This window comes from Neofelis nebulosa, chromosome 1 (genome assembly GCF_028018385.1).
Source record: "Neofelis nebulosa isolate mNeoNeb1 chromosome 1, mNeoNeb1.pri, whole genome shotgun sequence".
Taxonomy (NCBI): Eukaryota; Metazoa; Chordata; class Mammalia; order Carnivora; family Felidae; genus Neofelis; species Neofelis nebulosa.
The window spans coordinates 83,766,721-83,780,134 of NC_080782.1; the positions used below are offsets into that span (position 1 = coordinate 83,766,721).

Here is a 13,414-nt window from a genome sequence, read left to right on the forward strand (position 1 = left end):
GAAGCCTGCTTTGGATTCTCTCTGTCTCCCTTTCTCTCTGCTCCTCCCCCACTCACGCTTTCTCTGTCTCTCTCAAAATGAATACACTTAAAAACAAGTAAAAATAAGAAATAGATCTGTATGAATTGTTTTCATTGCAACCATGGAATCTCTCACAACTTTTTAGTATTGCAATTCCACTACTCTATTCCCCAAGGATGGAAAGAGTGTGCTTTATTTTTTTGGAAAAATAAACGAACACCTTGAGTTGGTAAAAACATCAATTACAAGAATATCTACCCTAGAAGTCAAATTCATTTTGTTTATTATTGCAGGTTATTAAAAGGCTTCCAGGCATGCAGATAAAACCTGAAAAACAGTGGTTGAATCTATCATATCAAATTAAAATCTCTCCATAAACCCAAGTAATTGATGAGTTAGGGAATGCCACGCCACCTCAGAAGTCAATACAAGTAAGACTTTATTAAAACATAACTAAAATGAAGTTCCACAAGAATCCTCAATGGAAAGTGTTGTGCTTCAGGTTCAAATGTGGAGAGTTAAAATGCATCAGCTGACCTTAATTTCCTTAAAGTAACAAAGAAAGAAAAGAAGAATAATTCCATGCCCAACAACTGCAGTTACACTTGAGAAAGAAAACACAGCCTAGCAAAGGTATATGTGAAATACAACTGTATCTCAAGTTACGTAAGTCTCTGCTTTCATAGCAGAAAGTCCTACTGCTAAATTCCTTTGACCATTTGTCTGACACTTAAAGTACCTTCTGAGGCCGGTACCTGCAATTCTACGTAGCTGCCATGAGTTGGTGATGCAGATCATTTTCGTCGTCTTTAGTGACTCTTAATTACCTATCGTATCATGAATTCTTTTCATGACAGTTCTCTATTTTTTCCCATGAAGCAACTCACATGTTCACTTACATGAAATTCAGAAGATGTGCTCAAATTTTGAAAATCAGGCTGTAGTCTTGATAAAATAGTATGATGGATACATACACTTGCAGCACTTTGGCTGTAACTCTTCCTGTTTTTAATCAGATAAATGAATGTTACCCCATCTAAAAGCTGACGTTCTACATTATCATTTTAAATGGCTACAAAATACATCATGAAGTGGATGCTCCAAATATGTGAATTATCTATAATTAAACATTTAGCTGGTCTCTAATATTTTATTTAAATCATGTCATGATAAAAATTCTTCAGAGCTTTGAACATTCATCCAGATAGGAATGATTATAGTATAACTACTTTTGACACATAAACCCAAAATACCAAAATTTAGCAACATTTTCAAAGAGTTGAATAGCAAAGCAATTTTCCAGATTAAAAAAAATTTCTATTATTACCTTCATTCTGCTTTCTTGTATAGTTCAATGAACTATAGAAAACAAAGTAATACAAGTCAATTGATTGTTTTCATTATGTGCAAAACAAAGTAAAATGTAGCAGCAGTTAAAGAAAAAACAAAGTAATACAGATGGTTTTGTAAAAATTGTTTGAATAGCTTTTTAAAACAAAAGGCCCTCTTAACAAACAGCATGCAGTCTTTGATACTTTCTTTCAAATATGGAAAATAAAGAATTACTTCTGCAAACACAAAAAGGGAGTTTTGCATTTATGGTGATGGACATTTGAGATCACATCACTATGCTGCCTGTGTAAACTTACTCTGGCATTTAGATGAGAAACGTGCTTCTGTGGAACCATTTTATTCAGCATAAAGATACATGTTGAGGCCCCCTTGTGAGCCACATACAGCACAGATTGATGTCTTGGCTTTTGTATGTTGAAGATAACAAAAGTAACTGTGAACTCAGGCAACTCTCTAGAGCATCATCCTCCATGTGGTGACTGAGCAACCCAGGCCTCTTACATTTTTTTTTTTTTTTTTAGGCCTCTTACATCTTTGAATCCACCATCTCAGCACATAGTCTCTTGTTGCCATGGCGATGAAGGAGTCCACTGGAAGGTCTCCTCCCATTGGCAGTTAAATGCTTTGACACATGGTAAATCTGCTCATAGTCCATAGGCCAGAACTAGTTACATGGCTCCATCTAAACTGAAAAGGGACTCACGGACTATTTAGCAAGCATGACTGCCATCATCACAGACATATAAGGTCACTTATCATCTAATTGTTTTGTTTTCCTAGTTTTTGTCATAGCGGTTATGAAAATCTGCATGTTCAAGAAAAGTTATGTAAAGTTAATTTTTATTATAACAGTTGAACTGTATTCCCATGGTGAGGGGGAAGCAAATAAAATAAGTTGCAAAGTTTTAGTGAAGATTAAGAACAAGATGGTAATCAGTCCTCATCAAAGTACAAGTAGTTCGCTTTCCTCTAGCCACAATTTCAGCACTTCCCAGATAATTTTCTTGTCTTCTGCATCTCAGAAGTAGCTGCCATTTCTGAAGATTTAAAAAAAAATTTTTTTAATGTTTATTTTTGAGAGAGAGAACATGAGGGGGGAAGGAGCAGAAAGAGAGGGAGACACAGAATCCAAAGCAGGCTCCAAGCTCTGAGCTGTCAGCACAGAGCCTAACGTGGGGCTCGAACTCACTACCCGTGAGATCATGACCTGAGCCAAAGTTGGACACTCAACCGACTGAACTACCCAGGCGCCCCAAGTTCTGTTTATCTTATGCTTACATTGATGCATCTGTAACTTTACTCTCTTTGTTTGAATCTAATAGAACTGTCCATGACCTACACAGTTGGTATGTTCAACTTTCTTCATTTTAATTATACAACTTGAGGGCTTAGTGCACTGAAGGTACTCAATGTATGTAGAAAATTTGACTAAGTAAAAAAAAGAAAAGAAAAGAAAATGTAACTAAGTATAGTGTATATGAAGGCTATTGCCTAAGAAAAACTTAGGCAGAGGAGAACCTTACCCTCTTGGGAAAGATGGTTGGGATTCATACAATAATGAGACTAAACCAAAATGGAGTGTGAGATCATAGTGGGGTAATGGTCCAGATACAGGCAAAGCATGATTGTAGGGCCACCCTAGGAGATAACAGAGGGAAGGAGCTGCCTCTTGAGAAAGCAGGACCAGGGCAATACCAAGAAAGGAAGATTTAGCCAAATGAGAGTCTATAAAGGGGCAATACCAAGAAAGGAAGATTTAGCCAAATGAGAGTCTATAAAGAGGCATACATCTTCAAAGTACATCTTTAGACATCCAGGGTCCCAAGCTAACATGTTTACTGTTTGCCCTTACCCTTTTAAGTCTTATTGCTTTGCAACTCTTCTTTAAGGATACAGTATATCATTTACTCCAGTATAGTCAGTATAACCAGTCTTTACTAATTATCAAAAATATTGACAGTCATCACTTCATGGTTCAGTTGCCCTTCTCTAATTCACATTAATTGAAGCAGGCAATCATGGAGCCTTTGCTGGTAGAGAAAGATTTTTATGCTATTTAAAGAAAAAAAAACATTCCCTTCTGACAGAAATTTGCATTCTGATATTTTATTTGTACTTTTTTTTAATGTCATGACAAGAAATGGATTTGATTTTGAAGAGGAATCATTTTGAATAATTAACCATGAATTACTCTAATTAGCAGAAAATAATTATAGGTTGGACATAAGCTCTTTCAAAAGCAAAGGATAAAGTAAAAGATTATTGGAAAAATAATACCACCTGATAGATGTTGAGAGGAATCCAAAAGAGAGCTTTTCTTTGAATCAGTCTTCAACTAAGGCATTTAAAATGCCTCCCATTAGAAAACATTCATATTCCTGCAAGACAAAAATTATTAGCAAGCATATGTTGTTGGTTAGAGAATCTTAAGTGTAATAATTAAAGAAGACATCTTTAATGCTTCCAGAAGAAGAAAATACAGTTTCACTTGTTCTTTTCAGAACACTTTCTGGATCAGAGACCTTAGATAGACTTAGCATATTTGTACACCGTATATGGAGTTTAACATATTCGTGTCCTTTGAAAAATGTCAAATGATCGGCATGGCAAGTTGCACTTGTCTCCTGACGAGGGATTGTGGAACAGGACATGTGGCAAACTGACGAGAAAAGGTAACACGTTCCGTTTACGATTGCGATCAGTTTATATGAAGCCATTAGCAGGACCTATGTGAGAGCCCACGAAGGGGTGGAGTCCACTCAAAGTACACTTTCAAGCTAAATACAGCACAGATGTGGATCCCAGGAGACCTATCCCAGATATGGCACCACAGATAACTAGCTGATCCCTGACTAACACTCTGATTTAAGCAAGTATCATATGTCGGTTTACCTGTGCTTTTTACCAATACCATCCCTCTCACAGGATTGTAACATAGTGAAAATGAAATGTGAAATTAACTTTTCAAAGTTAGGAGCTACTATAATAACAAAAGATAGAGTGTTATTTGGTCGAAATCTAGTTTTCATATATTTGATGTTTACCAATCAAAACATATTGACACTTAGAAATGAGAAGTATCTGATGTATGGTTGAATAAAGCAGACTTATTTTTATATGAGCATTATATAGAAAAGTAAATAAAATGATGCCTTACTGCATTAAGACATGCTTTTACAACTGTTGAGAGCTAATTATGCAAGAGTGCATCTTTACAAAGTAAACATATAGTGGCACATTCCGTGGTCACAAATGGTCTCTTGGCACATTTCACTGTGATCTTCCACGTTATGTTCCAATTTAGACAATAACATTCTTGCTACTTAAATCTTTGCTATTTAAAAAAAAAATTCTTTTATTTTAGAGAGAGCATAATTAGGGGAGAGGGGCAGAGAGAGAGAGAGAGAGAGAGAGAGAGAGAGAGAATCTTAAGCAGGTTCCACACAAAGCACAGAGCCCAACACGGAGCTTGATCCCACAACCCTGGGATCATGGCCTAAGCCGAAATCAAGAGTTAGATGCTCAACCAACTGAGCCACCCAGGCACCCCAACCTTGTTTTTTTCTATATTTCTCTCCTGCCACCATCTAGATAGTTGTTTTCTTGGTTAATCAAAATAGTAAGTGGTACCAAGGCATATGCATAGAATAAACGGCTGTTCCCACCAGCTCAAAAAAAAAAAAAAAAAAAAGTATAGCACCCCTCCATCCTTCCATTATATAATCTCCTCCTCTTTTCTTTCCCCCTTCTTAACTGAAATATTGATGAAACATTAGTGAAACACTGAGTGGAATGAAAAGACACTGTGTATTTGTTCCTTCAGTGATAGAAGGAATTTACCAGAAAATAGGGGGGTGGATGTCTCATTCCTTAGGGGCTACTTAGATTTTCCTTGAGATCTTAAAAGCTCTAGCAACCAAGGAACTGAGCTCTGACCTCTTGGTGACAGGATGGACTGGTTGGTGGCTAGAGAACGGGCAGAAGCTATAATGTTTTCCCCTTCCCTTGTCCACTGGGCCTTACCCCCTAATCTTCAGGAACCTCCTTCTCTTAGAATGTTCCCTCATCTGGCCTCTCTCACCTCAGACATAGCTAAGGGCCTTGATACATATATTGGCCATGACTGATTTCACACAAATAATCCTTATAGGTATGTTGGTGGGACCTTTACAGTCTGCATCTGTGAGGACATATAAATGCATACCATTTACTCATAGTCAGTAAATGTCTGGTGGATTGGATGGGAGTGTCTCTCATGTGGCAGTTCCTAGGGGAGGCCAGGGATGAGGGCAGATTCCCAGTCCTGGCCAACTAGGTGGAGAAGTCACTCTTCATTCAAGCCCCTTTTGGAATTTTAGCAGGCTCTACCCCTTGGGCTAAAAGGGTGGGACCCTCAGGGTCACATCTGCTACTCTATGGAAGAATAAGCATTATCAGCACCCTCTCCTGATGGGATTAAAACCTAACACATGATTCTCTTGGAAGAGAGAAAATGAATAAGAATTATAATAACCTGGATTTATTTTTTTTATTACAAAATTAGTGAAATAATTAAAACTAAGAGGCATGTATAACTTCACTCAAATGGGTGAATGGTTAGTGAGGAGTCTGAATTGTAGATCATCCTAACAAATATTTGTTGCCAGGTAGAAGAATCTGCTTTAGTATTTAAAATAGATTAGTATTAAGTTTTCATTCTCATATTAAAATAGTTCTAAGACTTAGTGCAGTTTATCTTCTTAAATTGGCTTACCATGTACAGCAAATGTATAAAAGAACCAGATCAAATTATTTACTACAAATTATTTTATTTTTACTTATTAAAAATTTTTTTTAATGTTTATTTACTTTGGAGAGAGAGAGAGAGAGAGAGCGCACATGAGCGAGAAGGGGAGGGGCAGAGACAGATGGAGACACAGAATCTGAACAGGCCGCAGGCTCTGAGCTGTCAGCACAGAGCCAGATGTGGGGCTCGAACTCACAGTGAGATCATGACCTAAGTAGAAGGCAGACGCTTAACTGACTGAGCCACCTGGGCACCCCACAAATTATTTTAAAGGAGGAATTTTAAAAACAGCTTTACTAAGATATAATTGATGATTACATATGATAAAGTGTACAAATTAGTAAGTTTTGACATATGTATACCCTTAACCCATCGCCAGAATCAAGATAATGAACATTTCTATTATCCTTCAGAGTTTCTCATCCCGCTTGATAATGCTTCCCACTCAGCCCTTCCCTATTCCCAAGCAACCAGTTTTATATGAATTGAATCATACAGTAATACTCTTTTGTCTGTTTTTATTCAGCATAATTATTTTCAGATTTATCCATGTTGTTGCATGTTCATTTTTATTGCTTTATTGTTTTTTCTTTAGTTTTTTTTTTTTTTTAAAGATTTATTTATTTCGGGAGAGAGATAGAGCAGAGGAGGGGCAAAGAGAGAGGAAAAGAGAGAGAATCCCAATCAGGCTCCACAACATCAGCCCAGGGCCCGATGCAGGGCTCGGACTCATGAACCATGAGATCATGACCTGAGCCACCCAGACGCCCCCTTATTGCTTTATTGTTTATTCATTCATCTGTTGGTGGACACTGGGGTTATTTTCAATTGTTGACTTTTACAAATAAACTGCCACGAAAATTCATGTGAAAATAGAAATTCACATAGCTTATGATTTTTTTAAAGAAAACATGTTTTTCTTTATAGCTCATGACCTTAGCAAGGTAATATTTATAATCTGTTACCAATATATCATTACTACAAATTGTTTTTGCCTTAGGTTAACTGCATTAAATTAAAAAGTATTTACAGAGTATTTAGTATGTATAAAGCTTAGTGGTAGTCAGTATAAGAGCACAAAGATGGATAGGATATAAATATATAATGGGAATCCAAAGCTGAATAAAGTAAATGTCATAAGAACAACAACAACAACAACAACAACAACAACAACAAAAATTTATGGGTCAGGGTCACATGAATAATATCCAGTTGAAAAATAAGAAAATAAGAACAGGTAATTTGCTGGAGACTTTGAAGTGTGGGTAGGATTTTAGCATGTGATATTGGGAAGAAGTATGCAGTGGGAAGGAAGGAACATAATTAGGCTTAGAGGCAAGTTACATGGGGTAAATGCTTAAATGAAACACCCCAATTTAATTGATTTAATCGTAGCACATTATCAACTCTTATGGTATGTTGGCAGTCTCCCATTTCCTCATACCTCTTCTGGAATGTCCAATTCTGCACTTTGGTTTAGTTCAACAGCCATTCCTTCAATGGCCACAGTGACAAGCATTGTGCCAAAGCAAGGGGATAAAAGATGAAGAGGTAAACACACTCTTTGTCCTCAGATCACTTACAATGGGGCAAATCCTTTCAAGTATTTTGGTTACTAGAGATATGTTTGGAATGCTGTTGGATAGAGAGGAACACCTAACTCAGTCTGTGGAGTCAGAAAAGGCATTCCAAAAGCAGGATGGTTGGAACTCAGTCTAAGCTGACCAGTAGGCTTTAGGTAGAAAACAGAAGCAAAGGTGTTCAAGGCATAGGGGAGAAAAGCATAAACAAAAGCAAAAGTTGTGACCCTACATTTGATTTTGGGAAACTATTGATAGTTCAAGATTGCAGAAGCATTCATTTGAATGTGTGTGGTGGGTTTTTTTTTATTTTTCTATTTTTTACTTTGAGAGAGAGAGTGTGCACACATGTGTGCACAAGCCGGGGAGGGAGGGGTAGAGAGAGGTAGAGAGAGAGAAGAATCTCAAGCAGGCTCCACTCTGTCAGCGGAGCCTGATGCAGGGCTCAATCCTATAAACTGTGAAATCATGACCAGAGCTGAAATCAAGAGTCTTCTGCTCAACTGAATGAACCACCCAGGTGCCCCCATTTGAGTGGTTTTTAAGGGGTATCATTACTGCTATGATCATTTTGGTTTTTTGTATGTCTGGCTTTTGATATGACTTTGGAGTTACTAATGATGTTACGTTCCCAGAACACCTACTTATTTATGTGAAGTGTTACACTGTTTTTATACACATGATTTAGTAACCAAACATTCTTATAAATTCAATGTTTTCTGAATTTCACTACTTTGACTCAATGAGCCCCATGCTTATATATTATTGGGTAATATGTTCAAATTGTAATAGAGTCCAATAATAAGACATTTGTAGAATTCCCACTTTCTTATTTTGATAAGAAAATCTGCTTTATAAGTGATTCTGATTACAAATCACACAACCCCCTTAGTATCATGTGTTTCGGGCCCATATCTGTTTTTATGTTCTCAATACTGACACCTGAAATCTCCATAATAGATATATCTGTCCTTTTTTTTCTTTTTTTTTTAAAACAAAACACTTATACCTGAATATATAAAAAGCAAAAGTGTTCCCCTATAGTTCTCTACCCTAATTCTCCATGTTTGAAGTAAATTTAAAGAAAGTAAATTTAAGTCAAACTATCATTTTAAAATATAGGCTTATCTACACTATGGGTGTATATAACTAAATATGTTGTCCAATGGGCTGCTCGTTCAGTGCATGACGATCCTGACAGGATTTCATTCACCACTCAGTTTTGTGAAAACTGCATCACTGCAGAAGTTCTGTCTTCATGATTTCTCATCTGTGGTGCTCTGCTCAGCTATAAAAGAGGTTACTATGTGCAAAAGATGTGATACCAGACATCGCCGAGAACTGTACATTTGTCAAAGTGAAGCGCTTTATTCTCTTGCTAAGTTCTCTGATTATGCTGTTTACGTATATTTCCATTCTAAGACAATACAAAATGACGTATGCCATTTGAAATTGTCTAGACTCACCAAATAAAATGGAAAAGTAGATGTAAATAGTTAAGTTTGAAATGTTTCCTTCAGTTATTGAGATATTTTGAACTCTGAAATGCTTGAATAATTGCCTCATATTCAACTCTTACATGTATGTATGGTAAAAAAGGGAAAAATCTTTTGAAATGTTCATATTTTCCTCTTATGTCAACATTAATATGTCATAATATTTTTTGTTTTATGGGACTCATTTCTAGATGATGTAGAATTTTAAAGTGAAGATAATCACAATAATTAAGGAGTAAATGTGTAAATGAGGGCCCGATTCGAGTTATTTAATTAACATAAATTCATGGAAATTTGGCAACTGGAAGATTAAAATATAGATTTTAATCTAATCTGTTTCTGTACTTTTCAGTTCTCCTAAAATATCACCAAAGAAAGGGCAATAGTAGAGGATTAGAAATGTGTAAAAAAGGAAAAAAAAAAAAAAAACCAGCAAGCTATTTCCTGTTCTTTTGTGGCTGTCTCTGGCATAGGAAAGTTCTTAGAAAAAATTCCTGTGAATCTATTCTATGGAGGGGAGGAGAGGAGGTGGAGAAACATGGCTCACCTCTCCAAATGGAGCCCTGGTGGTGTTTATGCTAATCGGCTCAGGGCAGACAGAGTCCGCTAGTATGAATGGGAGCCTGGCAGGCCCGGCCCAGGGTCCTATAGCACCAGGCAGTCACTGCCTTTTACCTCCTGTTATCGCAAATGAATTGCTTTATTCCTCCTGACCAGTGTCAAAAGCCAAGTTTTTAAAAAAGCCTAAATGACAGCAACTAAACATACCTTCTATTCCAGCTGAATGGAACTGCCTCCCAGCAACATTTCTCTCAGTCTTACACAAATGTTCCTCTTTGTCTATGCCCACTGCTACCCCTACCGTTTCATCCCAAGTCCCAGACTGAAGTTCCAGATTCAGGCCTAAATCCCTTCGGTTGAATGCCAGAGTGATCTTCCTTAAACACTGTTGTTATTACATTCTTACTTTGTTCTCTGTTTCCTACAGTCAGACAGAACCAATACCTATCTGGGGTCAAATCACCCAGCTGATGTGTAATTCTAAACTGATGGAATGATGTTAAGGTGATATGCTGGGGGTGCTGGACCAGTCTGAACAAAGCAAGTTGGGAGAGTCTTTTTCAATGGGATGAACTGAATTGTCTTCCCCAATACACCAAAATCACAATGAAGGTGCATCTACTATGGGGTCAAGAGGAGGCAGTGAGATAATGAATGCTAGTTTGGATACTGAATCTGAGGTGCCAGGACTTTATCCTCATGGAAGTATGAATAGTTGCAAATATGGCTTTGGAGCTTATCAGGTGAGAGTCCTCAGGAATGCCTAGGGGTTTACTTGACAGAAGGTGATGAGATGGCCAAAGAAGGGTTTGTGGAGTTCAGAGAAAGGGTGGGGGTAGCGATAGGTGGAGGAGGAACTCCTGGGGATTGATCAGACAGGGAGGACAACCAGAAGAGAAGAAGTAAGAAAGCAATGAGGAGAGAGTTTCTTGAAAGAACAAGCATTAGTTAGTTCAAATGCCAGAGATTAAGACCAAAAGTGTTCACTGATTAGCTCACTGATTAGGCCAGGTAGATTACTATGACTAGGAGAAAATGCATTCGAGGTAAGGCCCACCCTTTTCAAGAAGCTTACTGGAGAAGGAAATGAGTCAAGGCATTAAAGTAATAGGAGGTAAGGAAGGGGCTCATAAAAGGTAACTAACAAAGCAATAACTAGGTTGACATAATCAAATGGCTTTTAGAAAGATTAATCAGGGAAAATGGGAAGAGAGAAATAGAGAAAACAAGTACTTAGGCCAATGAGACTAGCAATAATAAAAATAGAAGGAACTTTAACTCATAAATCTTTCTTTCCATCTTTATCTCATATTTAGAGCCAGACAAAAACATATCTCTATAATCTCTGTCAATATTTCAGCTCATCAATTTTTTAAAAAATATCTGATTCTTCACAACCCCCACACTAAGTCTAAGGTCAAATCTTTGTCCTATGCTGTCTTCTGAACCCTTCCTCCCATTCCTCAATCAATGGTGTTTCCTGCACCCTGGTATACTTCTTGCATTGATCTCTCCTCTCGCCTGTGTGAAATGTACCTGCTGGATGAAGACTTGTGCTCATGCACATGAGGTCTGTTTTCTTACTACTTTCATTAGCTTTTGCTCTCCTTTGGTAATACATTCAAATTTCCACTCGGCCCTTATCTCTTATTGCCATTCGGATGCTTCTTTTCCATTTCCTTCACTGCCATTCCATCTTGCTTCCTGATTCCCTGAATATTTGTCACCCAATGCTTTCTGCAACCTAAAAAGTCATCTTTCTGAAGCTCTCACTTCTGTTCTCTTGTCCTTTGAAATTGTTTGCCTGTCGTATTTCCTTAATGAATTCCTCAATAGGAAAAGAGAAGCAAGTTAATGTCTTTTGAACGTTGTGATTTAGATTATCCTACTCTTAACCAAATTTGTATTTCATATATACAATTAACAATGTTTTAATGATTTTTCTTTGTCAAAACTCAGGCTAGGCCCGCACACAAACACAGGAAGAAAGTCTGAATGGAGATTATTATTTGATGTGTGTTCTAAAGCTCAATAGCTTGTCACAGTTGCTCATGTATTTACTGTTCTCTTTCCATTGAATTGAGGCATTTTAACTCCTAGAATGCAAAAATAATTCCTTGAGCCATTAGGATATCAGCCAGTGTTACATTTGCAAAGGAATGTAGGATGAAATGAAGTTTGATTAAGGCAAGATAAAGATAGCCAGGACTGGGCGAATTTCTCAAACAGGGCAAGCTCTGGGGCCCCAACAGTGGATGGCTTTGGGCAGCTAAGCTCAGCAAGAACACTCAGTTACTGATTTAGGAGAAGAGGCTGGAGGTGGGGAGAGTGATGCTAATTAGGAAAGGGTGTGGAAGTGAGACAAGGCCAAACAAAAATGAACTTCTCTTATATCAAAGGTTTGTTTAAATGAATAAAAGCCTATTTTGAAGGGTTTCCTTTTTATTATCTTGTTTTATTTGATGGTTTAGTTTCCATTTCTTTTCAAATATGTCCCCAATTACTTAATAAGAGAAGAGTCTAATCTGTGTAGAGCCCCTCTTTGCCATGCATCACATGAGCTGTAGAGAAAATTACAGGAGTCCTAGTTCATTTGTTCACTTATTCACTCATTTATGTATATACTCATCTATGCACTAAAAAATACTGAGAGTGTGGTATGTGCTCGGTACTTCAGCACTTTGTACAGAATGGTAAAGAAGACACAGTTCCTGTCCCTCCTGGGGTTTGTAGTATATAAAAACAAATAGAAAGGCAGTTACAGTCCAATATGATGTATGCCATCATCAGAGGATAGGTGCTGTCTGAAATACAGAGGAAGGAAATTCAATCCAAATTAGGAACAGCAGCAAGGACTTCACAATAAGAGCAACATTTTAGAATTCAAAGGATAGGAGTTGGCCAGGCAAAGCTGGAAGGAGGGTCAGACAAGTGAAGGCAAAAAAGCAAAGTAATATTCCATTGCACAAAACAGCACCTGTGTCACTCAAGATGAGAAAGAACATTATACATTCACATGTGAATATAGTTACCTATGCTGGAAATCAGAGTTGGTTAAGGTAAAAGATGAGTCTGGGTCCCCTCATAAAGCACTTTTGTGTGTTCTGCAAAGAATTTATCCTAAGGACTATGGAGAATCAAAAGTTTTAAATAGGGAAATGACTTAACCACATTTCCTTTGTAGAGAATTAGTTCTAACTGAAAAGTGGAGATGGGTTTAGAGGGGGTGGGCAAAATAGGAGAGAGTAAAATACCAACTTGCAAGTCAGTCTTGCAGTCATTCTCACCAGAGACCATGGTGTCCTAAATTAAATGAGTGGCACTGGGGATTAATTCAAAATACATTTAGTAGATAAAATAGGACTTGATGGTTTATCAGAAAAAAACAAAATTATGATGCTCAAATGTCTCATTTGGTCACTGGATAAATCGTTCTGTCATTCACTGAGGTAGAGAGCACCAGAGAAAAAGCCTTTTGTGGGAAGAAACACCCAAGATGCTTAGCAAAACTTTCAGATAAAAAAAATATGAAACTCACAGTCAGAAACCAGAGTTATAGTTCTGGGAGGTCATGAGTAAGTATACATATATGGCAACACATTCTGGGGGAAATAAAT

General features: G+C 37.3%; 1 protein-coding gene and 1 long non-coding RNA gene across 2 annotated transcripts in view; one reads left to right on the plus strand and one right to left on the minus strand.

Annotated features, from left to right (window-relative positions):
* KIAA0825 (KIAA0825 ortholog) overlaps positions 1–13,414 on the plus strand; it is a 387,603-nt gene that overhangs the window by 311,015 nt on the left and 63,174 nt on the right. The gene's annotated exons all lie outside the window — the stretch shown is intronic.
* The window catches only part of LOC131483402 (uncharacterized), a 32,322-nt gene that overhangs the window by 13,573 nt on the left and 5,335 nt on the right, over positions 1–13,414 (minus strand). The window contains exon 2 of the long non-coding RNA XR_009247770.1: positions 3,655–3,752. This is a non-coding gene — a long non-coding RNA (uncharacterized LOC131483402). The remainder of the gene's footprint in view (positions 1–3,654; positions 3,753–13,414) is intronic.